Raw genomic sequence first — 11,519 nt, 5'->3', positions numbered from 1 at the left:
CAGGAACGGTGCACATCCCTTTGATTGTGGAAGAAAAAGAACCCAGCCAGCCAGCCAGCCAGCCAGCCAGCCAGCCAGCCAGCCAGCCAGCCAGCCAGCCAGCGAAACCAACCAGCCAGCCAGCTGAACCAACCTCTGGGACTTTGGAACCCTCCTTGATTGACAGCCAGCAGACACGGAGTCCTTGCCAGGTCTTTTGCCCAACCGTGCCACCTCCCTTTTCGGCCCTTTTGGGTTTTCTCCCGCTTTTTTTTTTTTTTTTTTTTTTTAAATTAATAAATAGCTGGATGACACTGTGTTGTGACTGGAGCATGTGTGTGTGGGATGTCCACGACCGGCGCCGTTCATGCTCTCCGTCCGGCGTGCCCTGTGGCAGCCATCGCCGGGTTTCTCTTCATCGCGCACAAATCTTTCGCCTTTTACTAAAGATTTCCGTGGAGGGAACTGCCCCGAAGTTCACGGTATTTTGGAAGCTCTGCTTCGGGCGAGCTGCACCTGCCTGTCCAAAGTCAAGCGTCGTGGTGTTTTGTTTTATGTGCCCGGCGGGCGCTTTGCTGGCCCCGCCCCCCGAATCCATGTGAGCTGCCAAGGCTAGAGGGGGGCCGACCCGCGGCAGTTGGGGGTATCGCCGGCCTTTTGGCTAAGACAGCGGGTCGACTCATGGTGAGAGGAAGGCGGTCCTTACCTTGTGGTGGTTGGACACTCTCATCCGGGAGTTATATTGGTTTGTGTGTTTTTTCTGTCTAAAAATTACTGTTTTTTTTCGTTTTGTTTTTTGTACTGTTTTGTGTTTTTTGTCTTTTTTACAGGTCTAAGCAGCTGCCTTTTCCTTTGGAGTTCCTTTTAAACATCAGGCCCAGGTAAAAGCTGTTTAGCCCTTTTTATTGTGTGGTTTTTAGCTTGTTTTAGCCTAGCCTTTTAGCCTTTTAGTTAATTTATTGTCTTAAGTATTTATAGTTTTAGTGGTTTTAGTTTAGGTTTAGGCTGGTGGTGCCTCCACCATGTCGGCTGCTCGTGCTGGCATGAGGAGGCACCACAGCGTACGTTTTAATTTTATTACAAAAAATGGAAGGCTAATGGAAATGTCCAGATTGGACTTTTCAAGAAAGTGTGTCCAACAAATGCTTGGTTTTAATGCTAGCGAAGTTGAATTGTTTGGTGACTCTGCCTGGGAACAAAGGGTTCGATGTTAGCTTTAAACGCTTCACTGCTTAATAGTTTTGGCAACGGTTTGTGACTTGTAAAGACCAGCTCTCCATGTTTGAAGTTGAGAAACTTTCAGACAACTCACAGAAAGTGGTGATTGTTAGAATGTTCAATGAAACTGTGACTGGGGAAGACATTAGCACATGGCTGGCTAGATTTTGCGCGTTCGTGAGCCCACCAGTTAAGGTTTTAGACGAGGATGGCATTTGGAACTGCTCGTGGAGAGTTCCCATTAAACAATGGGAAGACCCGAGCAGTTACCTAGGCCTCCGTCAGATTCCGTCTATGATTGTGTTGGGAGAGAACCGGGGCTACATTCACTACCAAGGGATGCCTAAGCTGTGTCGCAAATGCGGCCAGCTTGGGCACCTTGCCGAAGCGTGCCAGGAAATTGTATGCAGGAAGTGTAGAGAAATTGGGCATCTTTTCGAAGATTGCACAAATGGCAGAAAGTGTAATCTCTGTGGAGTTTCATCCCATCTCTACAGAGATTGCCCTAGCTCTTTTGCCAACAAGCTAAAGGCTAACAAAATGGCCGCAATGGCCGCCCGGCCGCATGGCCCAGAACAAGAACAGGAAGAGAAGGACAAAATGGAGGAAGGGGTGGTCCCTGAAGTTTTGGAGGGAAACCTCCAGCCAGCTTCAGGGACTAGCCGGGCGGCTACGAGCAAAGCTAACACCCAGGCAGAGTCAGAGCACGGATTGGAGGCCACACCCTCCCAGCTGGAAAAGGAGATGGAGCAGGCGGAGGAGGAGCCTGAAGGAGAGAAGGAAGCCCCGCCTCCCGAAACCGCTGAGGAGGTGAGTGTGGCCTCTGAGGGGGCTGAAGCACCTGCTTCACTCCCCAATGCGCAGCATAAGAGACCTTTAGAATCTCCTCTGTCAGAAATGACAGAGAAGAAAAACCGGGTGATACTGTCTTCAGATAGTTCCTCTTCGGAAGATCTGAATCGACTGTGGCCCGGTGGACGCTGGTGTCTTTTATGCGCATGGCTAAGAGCATCCACGCCAAGGGCAACGCAAGAGGTTTTCTCTGCCGAAGCCCGACGCTGGAGACACCAGTGACCCTTCTGAACCAAATTCATTGGTCATAAAGGAGGAGCAGGTGTCACAGGAGATCAACCCCGGTTGATCTCCACTTGTTTTAAAAACATGTCTCTGTAATTTTAACTCTGTCGTGTCCATTTTTATCATACTGCTCATGAGTCTCACAATCTCAACAATCAATGTAAGAAGTGTGAAGACTCTAGTGAGAGCTCAGAGCATTTTATCCCTGTTGAGCACTCTGAATGCAGATGTATTTCTGCTGCAAGAGTGCTCCTTGCCTTTTTTAAAGAACTACAGCAAGTGGGAACAGATGTGGACCCCGGGACCCTCCATATGGAGCGGGTCCAATTTTAACAAAGCTGACGGGGTCGCCATTTTAATTAAAAATCCACACGTTCTGGTGAAGGGCAGCACGGTGGTGAGACCCGGGCGGGCCCTTTTAACCCACTTGACCGTTTTAGACAGGGATTTTAATGTTCTTAATGTGTATGGTTTTAATGATAAACACGACCGACACGACCTTTTAATAGAACTGCAGCCCCACATGCTAGGGAGGGCTCCCCTAGTGGTCGGAGGGGATTTTAACTGCGTTTTAAGCAGACTAGATAGAAAGAAGGTAGGGGAGGATTTTAAATTAGACAAAACATCCGGGGTTTTAAACAACATAATTAAAGATTTTAACTTAGTCGACTGTTACAGAAAAGTGCATCCACGGGAGGAGGGCTTCACCTGGCACAGTGGTGACGGGCGCCTCGAGCCTCCCCGTGATCGACTATGTTTTAACAAGAGATTGCCCGCCCACGGATGCTACATTGACCCCCCTCTTCTTTTCAGATCACTGCATGCTCTCCTGCACCCTTTCACTCCCCACAGGTGTGACTGTAGGTGGAGGGCTGTGGAGGCTGAACTGCTCCCTGTTACAGGATGAGGAGATAGTTAGAGAATACAGGGAGCAGTTCAGCCTCTGGCAGACCCTCCAAGACCTTTACGATTCACGAGCACACTGGTGGGAAATGGTGAAGGGTAGGACCAAGACGTTTTTTAAGATAAAAGGTAAGGACAAGAAAGAGAGAGAGAGGAGGTGCATGTTGGGGCTGCAAAAGAGATTACAGAGATATTTTAACCTTTTAAACATGGGATTGGATTTTAGTGAAGAAATAAAAAAGAGTGAAAAATGAAATGTCAGTTTTAGCAGAACAACAGAGTAAGGGAACGATTTTAAGAAGTAAAGAAAAAGAAATGGAAGAAGGTGAAAAATGTACAAGGTTTTTTTTAAGAAAATAATTTCCAGAGGGGGTGGGATAATGAAATTAAAAGAAGAAGGGAGGGAAGAAACCTGCATAGAGGGAATTTTAAAAATGGTAGAAGAATTTTATGGGGACCTCTATGCAGAAAAAAAGGTGCATGAGGAGAAATAATGGAAGAGGTTTTAGAGTTCTTAAGTTCAACAGTTTTAAATCAGAAGTTTTAACGGAAGATTTTACATTGGTTGAAATTTTAAAATGTCTTAAAGGTTTTAAAACAGGAAAGTGCCCGGAGAGGACGGACTCCCCCGTGGAATTTTATGTTACCTTTTATGACATTTTAGCCAATGACATGTTGACTGTTTTAAAGAATTTGACGAACTTGACCGACTTCCAGACAGCTTTAGGACAGGGATAGTTTCATTACTTCACAAAAAAGGTGACAGGACTGACTTAAAAAACTGGAGACCAATCACACTTTTAAATTTTGATTGTAAACTTTTTAGCAGACTTTTAGCACTACGATGTCAACTGTTTTAGAGGACGGATCCACCCGATCAAGTCTGTGCCGCATCTGGAAGGAGGATCACGGACAGCCTAGTGCTGGTCCGAGACGCCATCTGTTTTGGCGAGAGACAGAAATATTAGGCTTTTAGTATTAAATTTAGATTTTGAGAAAGCTTTTGATCGGAAACTCGCACCAGTACCTTTTAAAGGTACTGCAAAAAATGGGGTTTCCAGGGAGGTTTTTAAAGTGGGTGGGTTTGCTGTATACGGAAATAGACAGCAGAATTCGTGTAAATGGGCACCTGACAAATGCGCTTTATGTTCGCTCTGGCGCCCGCCAGGGGTGTCCTTTATCCCCACTCCTGTTCGCTATGCGCATCGAGCCGCTGGCACAGATCTTGAGAAGGGACAAATGGATCAAAGGACTTGACTTGCCAGGTGGACTGACCGCGACATGCACTCTGTACATGGACGACGTGACCCTTCTACTAAATGACGTTTTATCGGCCCAAAGAGCACTCGACTTGACTGACTGGTACGGAAGGGCCTCGGGCGCCAAGCTCAACAGGAGCAAGTCCGAGGCCCAGCTCTTTGGGCCGTGGGGTGACGTAAGACCAAATCTGGCAGTAAATTTTAAACAGACAGACATCAGAATTTTAGGCATTAAATTTGACAATGAGGGTGGTGGACGGGGCAACTGGACTGACGTGTTAGGGAGAGTCAGACAACGACTGGGGTTCTGGGGACTGAGACAGATGACATTTGAAGGTAAGGTTTTAATTTTTAAAGCTGTCATCTTACCCCTGCTTTTATTACTGTGTTCTGTTTTTAGTCCCCCAGGAGCTTTTTTTAGGTGTGGAGAGAGCGTGTTTTTTATTTCATGTGGGGGTCCAAGTGGGAAAGACTAAGAAGGGAGGTCCTGAAAAAAAGACCTGAGAAATGGAGGAAAGGGCCTCCCCGACCCCACCTGTTTTAGGAGCCCATTTCACCGCCCTCCACATCAGATAATGCACGCAACGACCCCATCCGAGAGACAGTAAGACAGCAGCCCTGGCCCGGTTCTGGATGGGGTCGTATTTGAGAAAGTTGAAAGTTTTAAAACAGATCTTAAACGCCCAGTTGCTTTTAACCTGCCCCCCACAATATGTTTTATCAAAAAAGTTTTTAATGAAATTTGACTTAGAGGGGCAGGATGTCACTATTTTAACTAAAGCAAAATCTCTTGTCTCTCTTGTGCAGGACCGGGAAGCAGTGAGCCCGCTCCCGCCTCACACTCAGTGAGGCCAAGCAGGCTTGAGGAACGCTGCCCACCCCCGCCCTCCAGAACAAGCTGAAGGACCTGGCGCGGATGGCGCCCCATGAGGTCCTCCCGTCAGAGCCGTGATGCACTCCCCGGGCATGGGGAAAATCAACACCTGCCCACGCCCAGGATGCGCCAACCTGAGACCGCGGCGGCACCTGCTCTGGGAGGCGGGCGTGGCGAGGGACCTGTGGGCCGATACCGGCCCCCTGCAATGCCCGAGCCTGCCAGCAGGGGAGGTCCCCCCAAGCTACCAACTTGTGGTCAGCGGGGTGGGCCAGGGCGCCACCACCATCCCAGCCGCCGACTTCGCCGCGCTCTGGCTCACCCTAAACAGCTTTAAAGCCGCACTGTGGACCTCCCGCAACCTGCTGGTGGGGAAGCGCGTGACGGTGCCCCTGCCAGCGTTACGGCGGCTGGCGACATCTACGCGGCAGGAGGCGCCGCGCGTCGCCATTCGGAGGAGGGGGCCGGGGTCTCAAGCAGAAGGTTCCCGCCCCCCACGGCTGCTGGCTCCCGCCGATGCACCCCCACCACTACCATCACGGGACGGAGCAGCGGGCGGAGGGGAGGACCTCCACTGGCGATCCGCTTGCCTCGCTTGAGAGCGGGTGGAGCCTCTTGTTAGTGGCTCACCCCGTCCGCACAACGGAGACCTTTTAATTGACTCTTATTGCATTTTATTACATTTGGAACTCTTTTTAAAAGCGTGGACTTTTAACATCCTTTTACACAAACATGAACTTTTAAACACACACATGGACTTTGCACACACAGACACAGTTTTAAAACAAAAATGGCTTTTATAGACAAATGATTTTATTTTTGTAAAAAATGTGCTGTGAAAAATGATGAAAATGTGAAATGAAAATGCAAAATGTGAAAAGAATGAAAACCATGTGATGATAATGTGATGAAATGATGAAAGAAAAGTGAAAATGTACCACAAAGAAAATCCATGAAATGTAACAAAACAAATCAAAATGTAATGCAAAAACATGAGTTGGTGACAATAAAAGTTTTCCAAAAGGAAAAGGATCTGTTCTTATCAGTTTAATATCTGATACGTCCTCTACCCGAGGACCATATATTAATCTGATTTTTGGAACAGGGAGACGGAAGAGGGGCTTGCTCCGTCCGCTCCACGCATCGACCCGGTATTGCAGCGACTCCGGGAACGGTGCACATCCCTTTGACTGTGTAAGAAAAGAACCAACCCAGTGGAACTGACTGACTGACTGACTGACTGACTGACTGACTGACTGACTGACTGACTGACTGACTGACTGACTGACTGACTGTGATATCCTCCTTAGCAGAGCAGACACAGCAGCAGGAGTCCTTGCCAGGTGTGTTGGCCAACCGCGCCACCTCCCTTTTCGCCCCTTTTGTGTTTTCCCCCGCCCTTTTTTCTTTTTTTTTTTTTTTTTTTTAAAGGGGCTGTTGATAACTGCCGCCTTGTTGCCACTGGGCAACGCCTTTGAGTCACCCTCATGTCCACGACCGGCGCCGCTCATGCTCTCCGTCCGGGCGTGCCCTGTGGCAGCCATCGCCGGGTTCTCTTCATCTCGCATAAAATCTTTCGCCTTTTACTAAAGATTTCCGTGGAGGGGAACTGCCCCGAAGTTTACGGTATTTTTGGAAGCTCTGCTTCGGGCGGAGCTGCACCTGCCTGTCCAAAGTCAAGCGCCGTGGTGTTTTGTTTTTTTGGGGGCGGGCGGCGGTCCGCTTTGCTGGCCCCGGCCCCCGTGAACCATGTGAGCTGGGGCGCCGCCAGAGGGGCCGCCGGACCCCGCAGTTGTGGGGTATCGCCGCCTTTTGGCTAAGATCAAGTGTAGTATCTGTTCTTATCAGTTTAATATCGATACGCCCTCTACCCGAGGACCATATATTAATCTGATTTTTGGAACAGGGAGACGGAAGAGGGGCTTGCTCCGTCCCGGCCCACGATCGACCGGTATTGCAGCGACTCGAACGGTGCACATCCCTTTGACTGTGTAAGAAAAGAACCAACCCAGTGGAACTGACTGACTGACTGACTGACTGACTGACTGACTGACTGACTGACTGACTGACTGACTGACTGACTGACTGACTGACTGACTGTGATATCCTCCTTAGCAGAGCAGACACAGCAGCAGGAGTCCTTGCCAGGTGTGTTGGCCAACCGCGCCCACCTCCCTTTCGCCCCTTTTGTGTTTTCCCCCCTTTTACTCTTTTTTTTTTTTTTTTTTTTTTTTTTTTTTTTTAATTTAAAGGGGCTGTTGATAACTGCCGCCTTGTTGCCACTGGGCAACGCCTTTGAGTCACCCTCATGTCCACGACCGGGCGCCGTTCATGCTCTCCGTCCGGGCGCCCCTGTGGCAGCCATCGCCGGGTTTCTCTTCATCTCGCATAAATCTTTCGCCTTTTACTAAAGATTTCCGTGGAGGGAACTGCCCCGAAGTTTACGGTATTTTGGAAGCTCTGCTTCGGGCGAGCTGCACCTGCCTGTCCAAAGTCAAGCGCCGTGGTGTTTTGTTTTTTCGGCTGGCGTGGCGGCGCCGGAGGGCCGCCCCCGCAGTTTTGCTGGCCCCGCCCCTAAGATCAAGTAGCAGAATAGCATGGTGAGAGACATGGGCGGGGCTAGTTTGGAATTCGGGTTCCTGGTGCCGTGGAGAAGAGGGCTAGTTGTGGGGGTATCGCCGCAAGGCCTTTTGGCTAAGATCAAGGTTGCCAAGTGAGTGCTGGGGGTGTGGGGGTGTGGGGCATTTGCGTGGGGACTGTACTATTAAGTCGTGTTTGCGCTGTGGGGCTGTGGGACATGTGGTGAAAGATTGTGTTAAGTTGAAGGAGTGTGTTTTATGTGGGGGGACTGACCATTTGTTTGCTGGGTGTGCTAAACGGCGTAGCTATGCTGGGGTGGTGACTGGCGCTGCGGGGGTTCCTGCTCTTGGTACGGGGGCTCCCGCGGTGTCGGGTGAGGGGAAGCAGAAGCCTGCAAAGACGGTGCCGGTGGTGGAGAAGACGGGGACTGGGAGCAGAGTGGTGGTGCCGTTGCCTGCTGTGTCTGCTGGTGGTGTGGTGGCTGGGCCGCATGGTAGCCAGGCTGGCTGCTTGGCGGCTACGGCTACCGCTAAGCCGCATGGCGGGCAAGATGGCCGCCTGAAGGTCAAAGGTGCGGCTGGGTCAGAGGTCGTGGCTGTGGGGAAGAAGGTGGAGACCAGCTGGGCAGATGCTTCTGCTTCGCAGGAGCAGGAGATGGTGGAAGCGTCGACGGTGACGGGGGCAGTGAAGCGCCCTCTAGCGGGTGGGAGTGTAACGGCAGGTCCGGTGGGCCGGCAGAAGGTGGAGGAGACTGTGGCTGTGCCGGAGGGGGCTCTGCCCCCGGTGGTTGGAGGTGGAAGTGCACAGGGGCTGGGAAGGGGGGAGAGGCCGCCCCCTACTGTTCAGGTAGGGGGTTGGGACGTGGAAAGCGTGAAGCGGGCGATGGGTTTGGGTTGATGTGTTTTTTGTGATGGGGTTGTGTATCTGTGTTTCTGTGTTTGTGGGTGTGTTGTTTTGATGTATGGGGTGGATTAAACAGTGTGTTGTGGGTGGGTAAGGTTTTTGGTATGTGTGTGTATGTCTTTCAATGTGTTTGGCCGGGCCTGTGTGCCTGGGTTTTTGTGATGTTATGTGTTATTGTTTATGGTGGCAGCCTCTAGTCTAGCTTAAATTAACTTCCTTCTGTATCTTTTGTGTGTTGTGTGTATTATGTGTATATCTCCTGTGTGTTGTATTTTCAAGGCTGCTTGCTCTGTTTATATTCAATAAAAAAAAAAAAAAAAAAAAATCTGTTCTTATCAGTTTAATATCTGATACGTCCTCTACCCGAGGACCATATATTAATCTGATTTTTGGAACAGGGAGACGGAAGAGGGCTTGCTCCGTCCGGGCCCACGATCGACCGGTATTGCAGCGACTCCGGGAACGGTGCACATCCCTTTGACTGTGTAAGAAAAGAACCAACCCAGTGGAACTGACTGACTGACTGACTGACTGACTGACTGACTGACTGACTGACTGACTGACTGACTGACTGACTGACTGTGATATCCTCCTTAGCAGAGCAGACACAGCAGCAGGAGTCCTTGCCAGGTGTGTTGGCCAACCGCGCCACCTCCCTTTTCGGCCCCTTTTGTGTTTTCCCCCCTTTTACTCTTTTTTTTTTTTTTTTTTTTTTTTTTAAATTTAATTTAAAGGGGCTGTTGATAACTGCCGCCTTGTTGCCACTGGGCAACGCCTTTGAGTCACCCTCATGTCCACGACCGGGCGCGTTCATGCTCTCCGTCCGGGCGTGCCCTGTGGCAGCCATCGCCGGGTTTCTCTTCATCTCGCATAAATCTTTCGCCTTTTACTAAAGATTTCCGTGGAGGGGAACTGCCCCGAAGTTTACGGTATTTTTTGGAAGCTCTGCTTCGGCGAGCTGCACCTGCCTGTCCAAAGTCAAAGCGTCGTGGTGTTTTGTTTTCGGCGGCGGTCCGCTTTGCTGGCCCCGCCTCCCCGAACCATGTGAGCGCTGGGGCGTCGCTAGAGGGGCCGCCGGACCCGCGCAGTTGTGGGGTATCGCTTCTCGGCCTTTTGGCTAAGATCAAGTGTAGTATCTGTTCTTATCAGTTTAATATCTGATACGTCCTCTACCCGAGGACCATATATTAATCTGATTTTTGGAACAGGGAGACGGAAGAGGGGCTTGCTCCGTCCGCTCCACGCATCGACCCGGTATTGCAGCGACTCCGGGAACGGTGCACATCCCTTTGACTGTGTAAGAAAAGAACCAACCCAGTGGAACTGACTGACTGACTGACTGACTGACTGACTGACTGACTGACTGACTGACTGACTGACTGACTGTGATATCCTCCTTAGCAGAGCAGACACAGCAGCAGGAGTCCTTGCCAGGTGTGTTGGCCAACCGCGCCACCTCCCTTTTTCGCCCTTTTGTGTTTCCGCCCTTTTACTCTTTTTTTTTTTTTTTTTTTTTTTTTTTTTTTTTTAAAATTTAAAGGGGCTGTTGATAACTGCCGCCTTGTTGCCACTGGGCAACGCCTTTGGAGTCACCCTCATGTCCACGACCGGGCGCCGTTCATGCTCTCCGTCCGGGCGTGCCCTGTGGCAGCCATCGCCGGGTTTCTCTTCATCTCGCATACAAATCTTTTCGCCTTTTACTAAAGATTTCCGTGGAGGGGAACTGCCCCGAAGTTTACGGTATTTTGGAAGCTCTGCTTCGCGAGCTGCACCTGCCTGTCCAAAGTCAAGGTCGTGGTGTTTTGTTTTATTGGCGGGCGGGGCGGTCCGCTTTGCTGGCCCGCCTCCCCGTAACTGAGTGGCGGGGCGCCGCTAGAGGGGCCCGCCGGACCCCGCAGTTGTGGGGTATCGCCGCCTTTTGGCTAAGATCAAGTGTAGTATCTGTTCTTATCAGTTTAATATCTGATACCGCCCTCTACCCGAGGACCATATATTAATCTGATTTTTGGAACAGGGAGACGGAAGAGGGCTTGCTCCGTCCGGGCTCCACGCATCGACCGGTATTGCAGCGACTCGAACGGTGCACATCCCTTTGACTGTGTAAGAAAAGAACCAACCCAGTGGAACTGACTGACTGACTGACTGACTGACTGACTGACTGACTGACTGACTGACTGACTGGACTGACTGACTGACTGTGATATCCTCCTTAGCAGAGCAGACACAGCAGCAGGAGTCCTTGCCAGGTGTGTTGGCCAACCGCGCACCTCCTTTTCGCCCCCTTTGTGTTTTCCCCGCCCTTTTTTTTTTTTAAAATTTAAAGGGGCTGTTGATAACTGCCGCCTTTGTTGCCACTGGGCAACGCTTTGGAGTCACCTCATGTCCACGACCGGGCGCCGTTCATGTTTCCCGTCCGCGCGTTCTGTGGCAGCCATCGCTTCGGGTTTCTTCATCTCGCATAAATCTTTTCGCCTTTTACTAAAGATTTCCGTGGAGGGGAACTGCCCGAAGTTTACGGTATTTTTGAAGCTCTGCTTCGGGCGGAGCTGCACCTGCCTGTCCAAAGTCAAGCGTCGTGGGTGTTTTGTTTTCTGGGCGGCGAAGGCGTCCGCTTTTTTGCTGGCCCCCCCCCGTGAACCATGTGAGCTGGGCGTCGCTAAGAGGGGCCGCCGGACCCCGTGCAGTTGTGGGGTATCGCCGGCCTTTTGGCTAAGATATGGGCCGAC

The 11,519-nt window shown here is 50.7% G+C and overlaps 10 non-coding genes and 1 pseudogene across 10 annotated transcripts; all 11 read left to right on the top strand.

The window, feature by feature from the left end:
* The first annotated feature begins 378 nt into the window (after positions 1-378).
* On the top strand, positions 379-491 carry LOC125290397. Its single transcript, XR_007192799.1, has one exon. It is a non-coding gene; the product is annotated as a U5 spliceosomal RNA (small nuclear RNA).
* Positions 492-6,319: 5,828 nt separating this feature from the next.
* LOC125290400 lies at positions 6,320-6,495 on the top strand (annotated as a pseudogene).
* Positions 6,496-6,852: 357 nt separating this feature from the next.
* On the top strand, positions 6,853-6,968 carry LOC125290394. Its single transcript, XR_007192796.1, has one exon. It is a non-coding gene; the product is annotated as a U5 spliceosomal RNA (small nuclear RNA).
* A 141-nt stretch (positions 6,969-7,109) lies between these two features.
* LOC125290401 lies at positions 7,110-7,292 on the top strand. The gene has a single exon (XR_007192802.1). It is a non-coding gene; the product is annotated as a U2 spliceosomal RNA (small nuclear RNA).
* A 381-nt stretch (positions 7,293-7,673) lies between these two features.
* LOC125290395 lies at positions 7,674-7,786 on the top strand. Its single transcript, XR_007192797.1, has one exon. It is a non-coding gene; the product is annotated as a U5 spliceosomal RNA (small nuclear RNA).
* A 1,292-nt stretch (positions 7,787-9,078) lies between these two features.
* Positions 9,079-9,269, top strand: LOC125290402. The gene has a single exon (XR_007192803.1). It is a non-coding gene; the product is annotated as a U2 spliceosomal RNA (small nuclear RNA).
* A 369-nt stretch (positions 9,270-9,638) lies between these two features.
* On the top strand, positions 9,639-9,753 carry LOC125290393. The gene has a single exon (XR_007192795.1). It is a non-coding gene; the product is annotated as a U5 spliceosomal RNA (small nuclear RNA).
* Positions 9,754-9,890: 137 nt separating this feature from the next.
* On the top strand, positions 9,891-10,081 carry LOC125290392. Its single transcript, XR_007192794.1, has one exon. It is a non-coding gene; the product is annotated as a U2 spliceosomal RNA (small nuclear RNA).
* A 365-nt stretch (positions 10,082-10,446) lies between these two features.
* LOC125290398 lies at positions 10,447-10,561 on the top strand. Its single transcript, XR_007192800.1, has one exon. It is a non-coding gene; the product is annotated as a U5 spliceosomal RNA (small nuclear RNA).
* A 137-nt stretch (positions 10,562-10,698) lies between these two features.
* On the top strand, positions 10,699-10,884 carry LOC125290399. The gene has a single exon (XR_007192801.1). It is a non-coding gene; the product is annotated as a U2 spliceosomal RNA (small nuclear RNA).
* A 344-nt stretch (positions 10,885-11,228) lies between these two features.
* Positions 11,229-11,341, top strand: LOC125290396. The gene has a single exon (XR_007192798.1). It is a non-coding gene; the product is annotated as a U5 spliceosomal RNA (small nuclear RNA).
* Positions 11,342-11,519: the final 178 nt, after the last annotated feature.

The sequence above is a fragment of the Alosa alosa genome, unplaced genomic scaffold (genome assembly GCF_017589495.1).
Source record: "Alosa alosa isolate M-15738 ecotype Scorff River unplaced genomic scaffold, AALO_Geno_1.1 AALO_1.0_unplaced_450, whole genome shotgun sequence".
NCBI lineage: Eukaryota > Metazoa > Chordata > Actinopteri > Clupeiformes > Clupeidae > Alosa > Alosa alosa.
Note: the sequence above shows the minus strand (reverse complement) of the source record. Positions and strands in the feature narration are given on the sequence as shown.